At 44.5% G+C, this 17,009-nt stretch overlaps 1 pseudogene; it reads left to right on the forward strand.

The window, feature by feature from the left end:
• Positions 1 to 9,158, forward strand: part of LOC115152661 (solute carrier family 2, facilitated glucose transporter member 5-like) — a 52,041-nt pseudogene extending 42,883 nt beyond the window's left edge.
• The last annotated feature ends 7,851 nt before the right edge of the window (positions 9,159 to 17,009 follow it).

Consider the following 17,009-nt stretch of genomic DNA (forward strand, 5'->3'; position numbering starts at 1 on the left):
CAAAATAGATGGCATCATAATGAAAGAAAATGATGTGGATATTTTGAAGCAACATCTCAAGACATCAGTCAGGAAGTTAAAGCTTGGTCGCAAATGGGTCTTCCAAATGGACAATGACCCCAAGCATACTTCCAAAGTTGTGGCAAAATGCCTTAAGGACATCAAAGTCAAGGTATTGCAGTGGCCATCACAAAGCCCTGACCCCAATCCCATAGAAAATTTGTGGGCAGAACTGAAAAAGTGTGTGCAAGCAAGGAGGCCTACAAACCTGATTCAGTTACACCAGCTCTGTCAGGAGGAATGGGCCAACATTCACCCAACTTATTGTGGGAAGCTTGTGGAAGGCTACCCGAAACATTTGACCCAAGTTAAACAATTTAAAGGCAATGCTACCAAATACTAATTGAGTGTATGTTAACTTCTGAACCACTGCGAATGTGATGAAAGAAATGAAAGCTGAAATAAATCATTCTCTCTACTATTATTCTGATATTTCACATTCTTAAAATAAAGTGGTGATCCTAACCGACCTAAGATTGGGAATTTTACTTGGATTAAATGTCAGGAATTGTGAAAAACTGAGTTGAAATGTATTTAGCTAAGGTATATGTAAACTTCAGACTTCAACTGTATGTTTAAGTGATAAATAAGACTGAACTATATCAAAGATAATTCAAAAATACATAGTGTTGCACCTTTAACCAATAGCCTAACAAAGGAACACCTCTTGAAAAAATACAAAGACTATATATTTTTATTAAGACATCCGCTATATCAAATTTCAGCCAGACCAACCAGCCAGCCCAGGCCGCCTGCATGCCCAACCCCCACCAGTCTAGTCAATAACTCAACTCTCTCCCAACACCTTCGCAGTCCTTCGCAGTTCCCACTTTACATTTTTTTTTGTTCTGAAGGGAAAGGTTTAGAAAGAAAAAAAACACAAAAAAATATCAAAAATGTACATTAACACACAGAAACAGCAAATCTGACGTATAATTCATCTCATAAGCCTAATAGTACTGTAGAGCTCTTTTTAATTGCACACAATATAGCTGGGTCGCCCCGTCCTGTCTCTATGGGTCCACCACCCTGCAGCGCCCCAACCAAGCACACCCCTCTCAGCTTTAGGATCTTAGTGAAGCATTCATTATTGGTTTTGGGTGTGTTAGACCAAGGCCAGAGTGACAACCCACAGGACGGCAGACCCCCAGGGCCATGACTGAGCAGTCCAGCAACTAGGGATTGCCTAAATAGGTATCTCCCCTGACGTGGGCATGTTTTCAATACAGACTCTTTTAGTCGTACTGCAATACATATAAGGCAACCAGACCTTATGAAGGCTTCCCAGTATTCCCTTATTCTGGTAATAAATCAAAGCTAGTGATATCAACCTTCCAATTAATGGCAATGCATTTCTTAGCTGCTATAAATACTAGGTTACACAGTTTCATCAGATAACAGTCTCCAGTATCAACATTTCCAAGCAAACAAAAACAGGGAGAAGGGAGAATCTGTAGACGTGCTGAGATAAAAGAGCATACTCTTTGCCAAATATGTCACCTTTTGTGTTTTACACCTCCAGGAGAGGAATGGCATTTCTGAGTGCATGTTCTTCAGTTTCACTGGCATATAGTACGTTCTATGGATGGTCTTAAACTGCAGTCATTTATGTCTGAGATGATATGAACATGACTGGGCATTCAAACATATCTCTGAGTGGCACAGCGGTCTAAGGCACTGCATCTCAGTGCTAGCGGTGTCACTACAGACCTGGTTCGATTCCAGGCTGTATCACAACTGGCCGTGATTGGGAGTCCCATAGGGCAGCGCACAATTGGCCCAGCATTGTCTGGATTAGGGCTTGGACGGGGTAGGCCGTCATTATAAATAAGAATTTGTTCTTAACTGACTTGCCTACTTAAATAAAGGTAAAATATATATATATATATATCTGTATCCATTCATCATCAATAGCTTCTACCAGGTCTTCCTTGCATTTTTGTTTGACATTTTTTTCTGTCATTGGGAAAAGCCCCTGTTAATATCCCTTTAGTGGTGTGAGAGCTGTGCTTTGGCAAAGTGGGTGGGGTTATATCCTGCCTGGTTGGATATGGGTAGGGGTACCATCAGACGGGGCGACAGTGTCCCCCCCAGTCTGTCCTATCTAGTGTCCTGTGTGAACTTAGGTATGCGCTCCCTAATTCTCCCATCTCGCTCTTTCGCTCTCTCTCCCCTCCCGGAGGACTTGAGCCCAAGGACCATGCCTCAGGACTACCTGGCCTGATGACTCCTGGATGTCCCCGTCCCCAGTCCACCTGGTCGTGGTGTTGATCCAGTTTCTGCTGTTCTGGCTGCAGCTATGGAACCATTGTGATTAATATTTGACCCTGATGGTCATCTACGAACGTTTGAACATCTTGAAGAATGATCTGGCCTTAATAGCAATATACTCTTAAAATCTCCAACCAGCAAAGCCAGAAGAGGACTGGACACCCCTCCGAGCCTGGTTCCTCTCTAGGTTTCTTCCTGGGTTCCTGCCTTTCTAGGGAGTTTTTCCTAGAAACTGTGCTTCTACATCTTCATTGCTTGCTGTTGGGAGTTTTAGGCTGGGGTTCTGTGTAAGCACTTTGACATCTACTGATGTAAAAAGGTCTTTATAAATAATATTGATTGATTGAAGGAAGTAGACCGAGTAATAAAAATGTCACCATTCGTTTTTTCATGTAAATAGGCAGGTGGACTGTAAAGTAAAGCATAGCCAACCGTTGTACATTCCAATTGTATATTTGGAACTGTAGTGATACGGTTGGAACTTGGAACACTGTCATCAGATATATTGCTTCAATACTAGGTTAATAGTGAACAATAAAATAGAACATGACCAACATTTTTTATGTATGTTTAGAGCATTACCAACATTTTTCTGTTTCTATGGTTGAAACACACTAATAGTGGAATTGAATTAGTCCTGGTCTGTGACCCGAAAATGCCAAGGAGAGAGGAGCAGCACGGGCCCCATGACAAGGACTTCCAGTTTGGCTGTGATTCTGCATTCCCCTCCATAGGCTCGGATTGGCCAGATAGAGATGGATTGAATGTGAGTGGGGCTTTCTCATTGGCATTGGCATTTTGGAAGTCATTTTAGGAATGTAAGAATGGCAATTAGGGAGTGTGTTGTATGTTTTGATGCTGGTGACAAATTGAAGTCATAGTGACATTTTCTAACCCATTGTATGCTGTATGACACACAATATGTCATACAGTAATTTGAATGGTGTCAAATGATGGTCATGTGATAACATTTCTTTTCTCCTCTCAATTTAATTCTACTCAATGAGCTATATTGGCATGATCGGTATCTTACTGACACTGCCAAAGCAAGAGCACAAGAACAAATGAAATCAATGAAAAATCAACATAGTGATTAACAGTAGTAATACTGTTATAGTAATACTCTTTCCATCCCCCCTCTTTCTTTCTTTCTTTCTTTCTTTCTTTCTTTCTTTCTTTCTTTCTTTCTTTCTTTTTTCTTTCTTTCTTTCTTTCTTTCTTTCTCTCTGTCTTTCTCTCTGTTTCTCTCTATCCCTCAGCACATTAGACTTCTACAATAGGATGTCAGTGAGTCGTCATGGCACAAGGCTGGATGGGGAGGCTCTGACCCTCATGTTCTCTCTCACCGTGTCTATCTTTGCCATTGGGGGGCTACTGGGATCCCTCATGGTGGGCATGCTGGTCACCAGGTGAGACCCTCACACACTCCCCATACACACACTCCCAGTGACACACAATCCTATATAGGGTTTACACAGGATGATTCCACCATAATGTATTGGGTTTTATAAGTCAACTATCCTCTGCTCCCCATTCGAGACGGTGTACATCTGTATTTACATCTTTGTATGTGTAATGCATGCTGTTAGAATGGACCCAATGAAAGGGAAGGCATGACTAGATGTCCTGTCCTTTGAAGACCTTTGATTTGGTTTTGGTCAATGGCTGAGCCCTCCAGACTCTGCGGCTGCAGGGTGGCTGTTGGCCAGTTGACATGAATAGCCTCAGAGACACACTGCAGCATCTGGAGCTCTGGGCAATGGCACCCTGCCTGGCACTCTGAGCTACTCACATATACACACACCACTGAGGGCATTAGATTGTGCCTCCATCTATCACCCCTGAGTGACCTTCTGCCCTCTGACCCTAGAGATGACTGTGCCCTGGCTCCCTTGGTCTCCTCTGCCCTTCAGAGTACACAATGTCCGTCCTATCTGCCTTTCAGAGTGCATAGTGTTTACTTACCCTGTGCCCTTTAGAGTTGTAACTCTTTGTACAAGCTACCAATGTTCCCTCTCTTTTTTTCGGCACTGAGGGAACTTCTGTGCAACTTCCGGCTCGTGTTTACTGTGAACACAGCCTGTACCCGCTTTAAGTTACATTGTTTTGTTTTTTATTGTTTTTGTGTGTGTGTACTTTTTACCCCTTTTTCATGATATCTAATTGGTAGTTACAGTCTTGTGCCATCGCTGCAACTCCCGTACAGACTCGGGAGAGGCGAAGGTCGAGAGCCATGCTTCCTCCGAAACATGACTCCCGCCAAGCCGCACTGCTTCTTGACACACAGCTCACTTAACCAATGTGTCGGAGGAAACACCGTACAGCTGGCGACCAAAGTCAGCGTACATGTGCCCGGCCACCACAAGGAGTCGCTAGAGCGCGATGGGACAAGGACATCCTGGCCGGCCAAACCCTCCCCTAACCTGGACGATGCTTGGCCAATTGTGCGCCACCTCATGGGTCTCCCGGTCGCATCCGGCTGTGACACAGCTTGGGATCGAACCCGGGTCTGTAGTGACGCCTCTAGCGATGCAGTGCCATAGTCCGCTGCGCCACTCTAGAGGCTTTAAGTTACAGTTTTAAGTGACCAAGTAGGCTACTGTGGCTATTTGATCATCATGTAGTCCAACCAGAGTGGCCTACCATAAAAAACAATGGAGAAAATGCATCCCATAACATTTCAAATCAAATCAAATCAAATCAAATTTATTTATATAGCCCTTCGTACATCAGCTGAAATCTCAAAGTGCTGTACAGAAACCCAGCCTAAAACCCCAAACAGCAAGCAATGCATGTGAAAGAAGCACGGTGGCTGGGAAAAACTCCCTAGGAAAAACTCCTGAGAAAGGCCAAAAACCTAGGAAGAAACCTAGAGAGGAACCAGGCTATGAGGGGTGGCCAGTCCTCTTCTGGCTGTGCCGGGTGGATATTATAACAGAACATGGTCAAGATGTTAAAATGTTCGTAAATGACCAGCATGGTCAAATAATAATAATCATAGTAATTGTCGAGGGTGCAACAAGCACGTCCGGTGAACAGGTCAGGGTTCCGTAGCCGCAGGCAGAACAGTTGAAACTGGAGCAGCAGCATGGCCAGGTGGACTGGGGACAGCAAGGAGTCATCATGCCAGGTAGTCCTGAGGCATGGTCCTAGGGCTCAGGTCCTCCGAGAGAAAGAAAGAAAGAAAGAGAGAAGAGAGAATTAGAGAGAGCATATTTACATTCACACAGGACACCGGATAAGACAAGAGAATACTCCAGATGTAACAGACTGACCCTAGCCCCCCGACACATAAACTACTGCAGCATAAATACTGGAGGCTGAGACAGGAGGGATCAGAAGACACTGTGGCCCCATCCGATGATACCCCCGGACAGGGCCAAACAAACTATGCAAACTTAGTATGCAAAACTAACTATGCAAGAGATTTTGTTGTAGGCAGAGCGCATCGGAGCAGGATTCTATTGGATTGACAGGCAATACTCTACACAGACCGTAACAGACCATTTTAACATGGAAATAGCTGTTCTATCATTCAGCCTACAGTAGCAGCCAATGTGTGGTGTTCAATATAGGCCGACATTCCATGAGACTTAAAAAAAGCATGCAGGGCTTGACATTAACCTGTTTATCCACTTGTTCTTCAGACAAGGAGGTTACTTAAAATGTTGTTGTGTTGTGGAAATGTGGCAATTGTCTATTTGCATATAGGCCTACTGCAGCTCTGATCAGTTAGGTCTGTGTAGAGTACGGTCTGTGTAGAGTATTGCCTGTCAATCCAATAGAATCCTGCTCCGATGCGCTCTGCCTACAACAAAATCTCTTGCATAGTTAGTTTTGCATACTAAGTTTGCATAGTTTGTTTTGTTATGTTGCATTGAAAGTGGTTAGTATTGCGTTGATTCGATCACAATTCCCGCAGTAAAGGGAAATGTTGATAGTGTTAATTAAGGATCCAACCCTTTTCTTAAATTTTCACCTAAAATCTCATACCCAAATCTGACTGCCTGTAGCTCAGGACCTGAAGCAAGGATATGCATATTCTTGTTACCATTTGAAAGGAAACACCTTTGAAATTTGTGGAAATGTGAAATTAATGTAGGAGAATATATCATAAAAAACATGCATTTGAAAAGCAAGAGAAAGGCCATAATGTATTATTCCAGCCCTGGCGCAATTTAGATTTTGGCCACTAGATGGCAGGAGTGTATGTGCAAAGTTAAAGACTGATCCAATGAACCATTTCATATCTGTTCAAATGTCGACTGGCCAAATGTGCCTAAATGGTTTATTAATACAGTTTCAAGTTCATAACTGTGCACTCTCCTCAAACAATAGTAGAGTATAATAGTAGAGTATTCTGTAATAGCTACTGTAAAATGGACAGTGCAGTTAGATTAACAAGAATTTAAGCTTTCTGCCCATATCAGATATGTCTATGTCTTGGGAAATATTCATGTTACTTACAACCTCATGTTAATCACATTAGCCTACCTTAGCTTAACCATCCCGTTGGGGGGACACCGATCCTGTAGAGGTTTTAACTAACAGGGGAAAGTCTAGAAAGTTGAGTGAACTTCGCAGGGGCTGATATTTCTTCTGCTCAGCAGTCCAGGTGTAGCTGCGCGCCTACACACATGCGCGGCTTAGATGGAAGATTGCAAGCTACCCTATGCGGTACACTCGCTCTGTCCCCTCTGCACTGCACACTACCTGTCCCCTATACCCTTTGGAGTGCAGTCATTGCGCTCTCTGTCCCCTCTGCCCAGCTCTTTAAATATTTTTTTTGTATTCAGTGCTGGCTTAGATCTCATTTATCTGAAGCATTCAAACGATCTCACTGGACATTTATATGCTAATGAAAGAGAACAATTCACGAGCACAGGTATGAACTGATCAAGTTCATCACCTAGCAGAGTTTTATGGGTGATCGGAACTCTCAATGTCATTCTTGACTGTATGTTAGGGGGAGACTTTACTACTCTGTCATAAAACGAATATACGTACGCCTGCTATTGCATCTGGTCCATGTGCTTTTATGAACTGCTTGTGCAAAGGCATAAATACAACAGTTTTGGGTTTGGTACATTAATTAGCTGGCTCTGATAATCTAAGCGTTTTAATGGTGGACGGCCAACCATAGCTTGTGTGTGCGTGTGTGTTTGTGCGTGTGTGCATGTGTATGTAGGAAAGGCACGGTGGTGAACTCGACGGTGTTGGTGTTCATCACTGGATCACTCATGGGCTTCAGAAGGATCTGTAGCTCTCCAGAGATGGTCGTCTTTGGCCGCTTCGTCACGGGGATCCACTCCGTTACAAACAAACCAGTGTGTCCACTCAATGAGAGGGGTAATGTTCAGGGGTGAGCGTTTGAGTTAAGATTAGGATAAGGGTCAAGGTTCAGGAGTGGTCAAGGTTCAATCAGTCAGAAATCTATACATATAAATGTTGCACAGTATCTGGATATAGTTACGGATGTTGCAATGAAAAAAAGGTGAGTGTTTGCTCACTGCTGTCTGTTTTCTTGATTTCAGACTGTGAAAAAACATCCCCTTTGTCATTGTTGTGTTGTATTGTGTAGATATCTCTCTGAGTGTGGTGCCCATGTACATGGGGGGAGATAGTTGCTAAGAACTTGCGTGGTTTCCTGTGGCTTGTGCCCAGCATCTTCATCAGTACTGGGGTCTTCTCGGCCCAGATCCTGAGTACACGAACTTCTGGGAAAGACACACCAAAGACCATTTCCAGGAAAAACGTTCAACTTTAAACGTGGCATTCATATGCTTAGAGAACCATATTTTTAGTCATGTATATGTGTTCATCTGCAGTGTCACTGACGTTGAATGGTGAAATTGTTTTCAATGGTTTACGTATCGCATATTTTGGGTTACATGTGGACGATGGAGGTTATGTTAGTGACACCTGTTGTCATGGTTACAGGAGGAGCCCTGGACCCTGTTCCTCTCGCTGGTGGTGGTAACCACCTTCATCCAGCTGATGCTGTTGCCATGGTTTCCGGAGAGCCCCGATACCTGCTGTTTGAGAAGCACAATGTCTACGCCACCGTTACAGGTCAGAATGCTTGACTCCATTGGGACAAGGTCACATACTTAGTGTCTGAATAGTGTGAATAGTGTGACCTCATGGCTGTGTTTATTTCCTGTGTCAATCTTGTTGTTCTAGTCATGTGCCAAACTCTTTAGTCAACCGTGAATAACAACATTCAAGTAATATTCATTTTCATGTTTCTTGGGTCAGTGTTGTAACTTCCTGTTTTATTTCCTACATCAGCGTTGAAATGGTACCGGGCCAAATGAAACGTCTAGATGGAGATTGAGGAGATGCAGGAGGAGGAGCGCTCCGTTGTCAGTGGAGACTGTGTCGGTATGGTGCCTGATACTGGATCCGTCTGTGCGATCGCATTTGCTCAGTGTGGTGTTCCTCAACATCGGCATGCAGCTCTCCGGCATCGACGCTGTAAGACTACTCAGCTGTTTGCTATAGTGCTCCTCTCCTTCCCTCACCCCTGTAGCCCTTTCTGTTACTCTTCGTCCTCTTTGTTAGCACTCCTTACCCTTTCTCTACCTCAACCACTTTCACCCATCATTTACACCCTCCTCACGCTCTCTCATTTGCATGTCCTTCCTTCGCTCTCTCACCCTCTCTCTCCTACACTCCGCCTCTCTTCCTCTTATCCCTGTCTCACCCTCTTCTCCTTTTCTCCCGAGCTCCTCCCACTCGTACCTTCTTCCCTCTTTCACCCATACTCCTCACCCATACTCCTCACCCACCACAGTCGGGCCCACTACACCAAGAGGCTCAGTTGAAAGGCAGACCAAATATTGCCTCATCTTTTAGAAGCCTCGTGATCGTGTGGTAAGAGCCCAAATCTACGAGTCATCATTTAACAGCGATTTGATTAGCTAAATCCCTTCCTGAATTATGCTACTGAGATGCATTCATTATTCAAATCATTATCAGGGGACTGGGGCCAACAAGTGCACATTTTACCCATCAGAGCTGAACTCATTAGAAGCCTCATCTCTGCAATGTATTTTTAGCAGCTAATTAGCTTTGGCAATCTATTTGAAACACAGGGAGTGAGGATGAAGATGGTGGTGGTGGTGATGATGATGGTATCAGGCAGATACCAGAGGTGAGCTGTAAGTTAAGTGGAGGTGACAAGTGGCAGGCCTTGTCACTGTTCTGTGAGCGCAACAGGATAGAGGAGTGTATTTGTTTGTTTAATGGGCGTGTATACAAATCAAATCAAATCAAATCAAATTTATTTATATAGCCCTTCGTACATCAGCTGAAATCTCAAAGTGCTGTACAGAAACCCAGCCTAAAACCCCAAACAGCAAGCAATGCGTGTGAAAGAAGCACGGTGGCTGGGAAAAACTCCCTAGGAAAAACTCCTGAGAAAGGCCAAAAACCTAGGAAGAAACCTAGAGAGGAACCAGGCTATGAGGGGTGGCCAGTCCTCTTCTGGCTGTGCCGGGTGGATATTATAACAGAACATGGTCAAGATGTTAAAATGTTCGTAAATGACCAGCATGGTCAAATAATAATAATCATAGTAATTGTCGAGGGTGCAACAAGCACGTCCGGTGAACAGGTCAGGGTTCCGTAGCCGCAGGCAGAACAGTTGAAACTGGAGCAGCAGCATGGCCAGGTGGACTGGGGACAGCAAGGAGTCATCATGCCAGGTAGTCCTGAGGCATGGTCCTAGAGCTCAGGTCCTCCGAGAGAAAGAAAGAAAGAAAGAGAGAAGAGAGAATTAGAGAGAGCATATTTACATTCACACAGGACACCGGATAAGACAAGAGAATACTCCAGATGTAACAGACTGACCCTAGCCCCCCGACACATAAACTACTGCAGCATAAATACTGGAGGCTGAGACAGGAGGGATCAGAAGACACTGTGGCCCCATCCGATGATACCCCCGGACAGGGCCAAACAGGCAGGATATAACCTGTGTGTGTTGGTTTCTCACTATCTCCGTCTGTTCCTCCTGCCGATTACCCGCCGTGTCCCGAGTCAACCTATCGGTTGTTAGTTTGCCCTGTCGTAGTTTTCTCTCTTAATGGTTCTGTTATTAACGTTTTGTTGCTTTCCGTCTCTTTGTACGGTATCTCGTGTTTCTCTCTCTCTCTCTCTAGTGTTTTACCATAGAGAATCTGGACAGAAGGGCTATCCTCATCTGGGCATTTCTAGTAATGGAATTCTGCTGTGCTTGGATCACTCTCTCCCTCATTTTTACGTGTATATGGGGGGGTGCACTGCATTTGTGTATTTACTATATTCATTTCCTCCTTGTGATATGACAGAGTATAATATTTGATTAATCAATCCCATTTATTTCATAAAGCCATTTTTACATCAGAAGTTTTAACAAAGTGCTTTACAGAAACCCAGCCAAAAACCCCAAAGAGCAAGCAATGCAGAGGCAGAAGCACAGTGTCTAGGGGATCCTTCCTGGAAGGCCGGAACCTAGGAAGAAACCTAGAGAGGAACCAGGCTCCGAGGGGTGGCCAGTCTTTATCTGGCTGTACTGGGTAGAGATTCAAGAGTGGCAAACTATGATAGAAATCTCATGGAATATACTGACTAAGTGAGGTCATGGCAACTTGTTTCATCTACTTCACTATGCTAACAGGTTCACCTGCCGTTCATGCGTTATGTCAGTGTTGGATGTGTGATCAGTGTCATCGCTGGTTTCTGCATTAGACAAGGTGAGCTGCGTTCTTCTACATACTTTATCTTACTTTAAGTTTCCATTAATTTGAGCCGAGAACACACACACACACACACACACACACACACACACACACACACACACACAAACACACACATCCAGGCTTCATACAGGGAGACACCGGGGCGGGTGGCTTACCCGATTTCCTGGTGTCCGACCCCTGGTGCACTTTGCTGCTGTGTAAGGAAATGGCGCCCTCTGGAGGTCAAAGTTGAGCGGTTGTAAATGCAGCAAATGGCCTTGCTCTAATCTCCCAATTATCTGCCTGTGTGATGATGATGTTTACATCCCCTGTAAAAGAGACAAATGAGTGAGTATTCTGTAGAGAGATGTATGCAGCCTGTGATGTACAGTCTCGCCTACACCCCCCTTTGGTCCTTAGTGGATTGGCTCATTCTGTTTGGGATCCTGTCAATAATTAAGCCTCCTCGCGCCTCATTGGTCAGAAACATGATGTATGCTGCCGCTCAAGAGCAAATAAAGATGAATAATGAATCGTTTGCCTAACTCCTCATCAGTCGAACAGTGTTATTCCTCCTCCACCCACAATAATCAGGCACAAATAATTATGCACAAATAATGCTGCCTTGACTCATGTTCATTCATAGGGTCATTAGCGGTGTAGTGACACAAGGCGTTGCATAGTCATCACTTGTGACCAAACGTTATTAGACAGTCCACTTCCGGTAACACTTTATATGAAGGGGGTATACATAAAGCATTCATAACACCTTTATGAAACCAGTCATTGCACCCTTCATGAATGTTGCAGTAGCATTCATACAACATTCATAACACATTTATTCGATAGAATTCATAAAGGGTCTTTCTAAATACAAGTCCCTTTACGTTATAGCGCAAAACGTTTTTTGTGTAAAGAAAATCAAGATTGTGTTAGCCTGCTGAGATAAAGGCAAGGCATTAGTTTGTGGAACTAATACAAGTCTTCAGGTCTCAGCTAAGGTTGCTTATTACCGCCATTACAATGTCAAACAATTGCTCAGATGCCATCCAGACCTGGGTTTAAATATTTTGCTTGAGCCTGCCTGGAATGCCAGATGGGCAGGTAGGGTTTGCACTTTTGAGACTATTCCATTGATTCTATGGCACCAGGCAAGCTCAATCAAGCACAGCTAGCTTATCTATTTGAAAGATGCCTACACTCAGAGCTGGTGCCATTTCCTACTGCCATTGTGACCTTGAGCAAAACATTTAACCCCTAAACTGCTACAAGGGTAATGCTTTAAGGCTGACCCTGTGCTGCTCCCAGCCTGTTGCGTGAATAGTGTTCAGGGGTTTGGTACTGTGACATTAAATATACAAATTTCCATTTTACAGTGGGATAAAAACATTTTTTATTCAAGGGGACTTTTATTTTGAAAACTCCTCATGAATGATGTTGAATAAATGTGTTATGAAGATTATGAATGATGCTGCATCCCTCATAAAGGTGTTATGACTGGTGCTATGTATACCCCATACATAAAGTGTTACCCCATAAGCTCTTCTTAAAGCCACTTTACCCTCGCACTCTCCAGAGGGAATCAGCTGTCAGTTTGTTTACATAATGTGTGTTTGTATGTAGACTGTAATTCTAGGTTGAATGTGTGTGTGTGTGCAGTGTACTAACGGCTAGTGTATGTATTGTAGCGGGCATTCCTTTGCTGATCAAGGTGGAGCTGTTTAAACACTCTCACCAGCGGCCTTCACAGTGGGCTTCGTCTTCCCCTTCCTACAGGGAACCAACAGCCTCTGCCCTCACTTCATACGACCTCTGTCCTCACTTAACTTGACCTGGCCGCGTCCCTACTTAACGTGGCAGCATCAGGGTCGCTGGCGTAAAAAACTTCAGGTGCCACCACCTGGCGTTGTGCTCTTGAGCATGGCACCCTAACCTGCTCCAGTGCCTCTGTAGTGCAGCTGATACTGTGTTACTCCAGCCTCTAGTGGGTGTATGTATGTTGTCCGGGGGTGCTATGCTACTCTGCAGGGCCTCAGCATGGCACTGCTTCTTCCTTACATGGCTTTACATGACATGGCTTTGGCCCCCCACCCAGCATGTCCTCAGTCCAGACTCAACATGGTGTCTTATCTAGCATGGTGTATACCCCCACCCAGCATGTCCTCAGTCCAGACTCAACATGGTGTCTTATCTAGCATGGTGTATACCCCCACCCAGCATGTCCTCAGTCCAGACTCAACATGGTGTCTTATCTAGCATGGTGTCTACCCTCACCCAGCATGTCCTCAGTCCAGACTCAACATGGTGTCTTATCTAGCATGGTGTATACCCCCACCCAGCATGTCCTCAGTCCAGACTCAACATGGTGTCTTATCTAGCATGGTGTCTACCCTCACCCAGCATGTCCTCAGTCCAGACTCAACATGGTGTCTTATCTAGCATGGTGTCTACCCCCACCCAGCATATCCTCAGTCCAGACTCAACATGGTGTCTTATCTAGCATGGTGTCTACCCCCACCCAGCATGTCCTCGGTCCAGACTCAACATGGTGTCTTATCTAGCATGGTGTCTACCCCCACCAGCATGTCCTCGGTCCAGACTCAACATGGTGTCTTATCTAGCATGGTGTCTACCCCCACCCAGCATGTCCTCGGTCCAGACTCAACATGGTGTCTTATCTAGCATGGTGTCTACCCCCACCCAGCATGTCCTCGGTCCAGACTCAACATGGTGTCTTATCTAGCATGGTGTATACCCCCACCCAGCATGTCCTCGGTCCAGACTCAACATGGTGTCTTATCTAGCATGGTGTATACCCCCACCCAGCATGTCCTCGGTCCAGACTCAACATGGTGTCTTATCTAGCATGGTGTCTACCCCCACCCAGCATGTCCTCGGTCCAGACTCAACATGGTGTCTTATCTAGCATGGTGTATACCCCCACCCAGCATGTCCTCGGTCCAGACTCAACATGGTGTCTTATCTAGCATGGTGTCTACCCTCACCCAGTATGGCCAATGCCTTTGCTCATCGGGACGGTAGGTTTGTTTTGGTTGTCCTAAATTGCTTACTCTCAAAAAACACAAATCAAGGCGAAAGCGCTATGAACATTCTAATCTAGCCCGTCCCTCCCTGGTGTCAGATGTCCGCTGGGTCCTACTGCTACCTGGTATCACTACAGACTACAGGGAGGAGAGTTGTTTGAATTCAGTGTTGTTGCAATTCGCCTAGTTTCCATTAGGCGGCCTCAGTTTACAAAATGCCCCTTTAAATTATTTCATAAAGATACTGTATGTCAAATATTTCAAGATAATTTGTGCTGATCATGCATAACAACATAATGTATGGGCTAACTATTTTGAAGTCTTACTTTCAGATTAAATTGTGATTGCAATTATTCAGCAACACAGGCATGCTTTATTTTTGTCTTTTACATTACTATTTCAAACCAGTGCCTATTATTTTGGAGTCATTGCAAAGGCTGCAGCAGTAAGTGAGTAGTGGATATCTGGACTGCCAGATCTGTATCTAAACAGGGTGTAGCTAGATGTGTTTAATACATACAGTATGGTTTTATCGAAAGCCAGTGTTATTTTCTAATACATTACTGTATTTGAATCAAATATTCTATAAAATTAATAATATGCTAAGCTTTATGACATAAATCAGGGATGGGCAACTTTTGTAGGCCTGCGGGTCTGTTTCCCTCCCGAAAATGTTTTACGGAAGTCAGTCAGGGTCTCAACTTACTGTTGAGAGTTAGAATAGTTGAATAGACCAGGTGCAAGTTCGAAATTTGTGCATCAGCAGTTTTTCTCTTGTTATGTCAGTCACTGACAGTCACTCAATAAACCCATGTAAGCTAAAATACATTTGATTGGTAAGTTAGTCTAGTCAGCTATCCAAACTTGTAGTAATCATGGTCGAATTACAGACCAATTGATTTTGTAAGTCACTCTCAGACATCATAAGTCATGGCAAAATGTAGACAAGTACAAGAAATTAGCTGTAAAACTGCTCATTTTTCTCTCCACCCAATAGCAAAATGTGTAGAACTGCATAAAAAAAATTGCCCCCAACAAAATGTTGCTTAGAGCCACCAAAAGGCTATGGCCGGCTCTGAATGCATGTGTGGGTATGGATGTGGGTATGCATACCCACGAGCCACTGCGGCCCCTCACGATGGGTTTTTGTGGCCCCCACCCACATCAAAGTTGCCCATCCCTGATGTAAATTATAAATAAAATACTTTGGTCAGTGAAATCCAGGAGAGACGTTAACATTTGTTTTAGTCACTGGAATGAAACACAGAACATGATGTATGGGTTTTGGAAATTTACTTTTAGGGTTTGGGGTTGTTTGGGATGTGTTACCACAAGTATTGTTTCTAGTGCTCTTGTGCATCATACTAAACTTCCCTGGCAAGCTCTGCAGATGTACTGCACATGTCTCTGCCTCCCAGACAGCTCTCTAGCAAGGCAAAAAGAGACAGAGGGTAGCCCCCACTGACTGACTCATGCTTGGCTCTGTAACCTGTGGACTTGCGCCTTTTCATTTACAAAGTGAATCCCCCAGACAGGGTGAACTATTTCACTGTAACACATGATGGAGTTCCTGTCTCCCCACAGGATGTTCAGAGGCAACAACCTCTGTCTAATTAGCAGTAGAGGAATCTACTGTGTCTCAGCTGACAGGGCAGACTCCCAACTCTGACACCCAGTGGCCAGAAAGAGAAGTGACGTTATAGTTCCGTAGGGCTGTCGTCTACAGTACACTGTGGCTGTGGTAGGGCTGTAGTCTACCTTAAAACTAATACACAACAGTACTATACTCTTGCCGACATCACTACATGTTCATATGTACTTTCTCACTTCTACTGCAAAAGCTCACTCAAACACAAGCGCATATGTCTTGGGTACAAACACGTTACAGTACACACACAAACACAGCTCTCTCTCTCTCTCTCTCTCTCTCTCTGCAGCAGTGTAATTAATAGCAGCAGCACTGTCATCACAGGCTCTGTGGGAAGCCTTATTGCAGTGTGTCCCTGTGGCCGTGGAAGCCTGCCGCTGACGGATGTGTGTGTCGCCATGACTCCCTTGACGCGCTGCTGTCACGGCCACTGATGGCATTAACGTTCAGGCAACACAGTGACAAATGCCCGTTATCAGTGAATGAGGCCGGTGACAAATGGAAGGGGCGCTCCATGGCCAGCCCTGTCATGGCGTAATAAAAAAAGATTGATGAGTCCCCCACACAGCTCTGCTAATTCGATTTAGGCCGCTCTCGCCGGCTCCAATTAAGAGAGGAAGGAGGAGCGGTAGCTAGGTGGAGGGAAAGAGAGAGAGGTGGAAGGAGGAGAGGTAACTACGTGGATAGAGAGAGACAGCAGCACCTAGATCTTCTGCACAGATTCTGTCAGACCTGGGCCCTAACAGTAAATTTCAGTGAGACAAAAATAATGGTGTTCCAAAAACCACACATACAAGTTCCATCTACACACCGTTTTCCTAGAGTACACAAAAACAATACATACCTCGGCCTAAACATCACCGCCACAGGTAACTTCCGCAAAGCTGTGAACGATCTGAGAGCCAAGGCAAGAAGGGCCTTCTATGCCATCAAAAGGAACATAAAATTTGACATACCAATTAGGATCTGGCTAAAAATCTGTTATAGAACCGATTGCCCTTTTATGGATAGTGAGGTCTGGGGTCAGCTCATCAATCTCACAAAATGGGACAAACACCAAATTGAGACTCTGCATGTAGAATTCTGCTAAAATATACTCTGTGTACAACGTAAAACATAAAAAAAATGCATGCTGAGCAGAATTAGGCCGATGCCCACTAATGATCAAAATCCAGAAAAAAGACGTTAAATTCTACAACCACTTGAAAGGAAGTGATTCCCAAACCTTCCATAACAAAGCCATCACCTACAGAGAGATTAACC

This window comes from Salmo trutta, chromosome 18 (genome assembly GCF_901001165.1).
Source record: "Salmo trutta chromosome 18, fSalTru1.1, whole genome shotgun sequence".
In the NCBI taxonomy this organism is placed as follows: Eukaryota; Metazoa; Chordata; class Actinopteri; order Salmoniformes; family Salmonidae; genus Salmo; species Salmo trutta.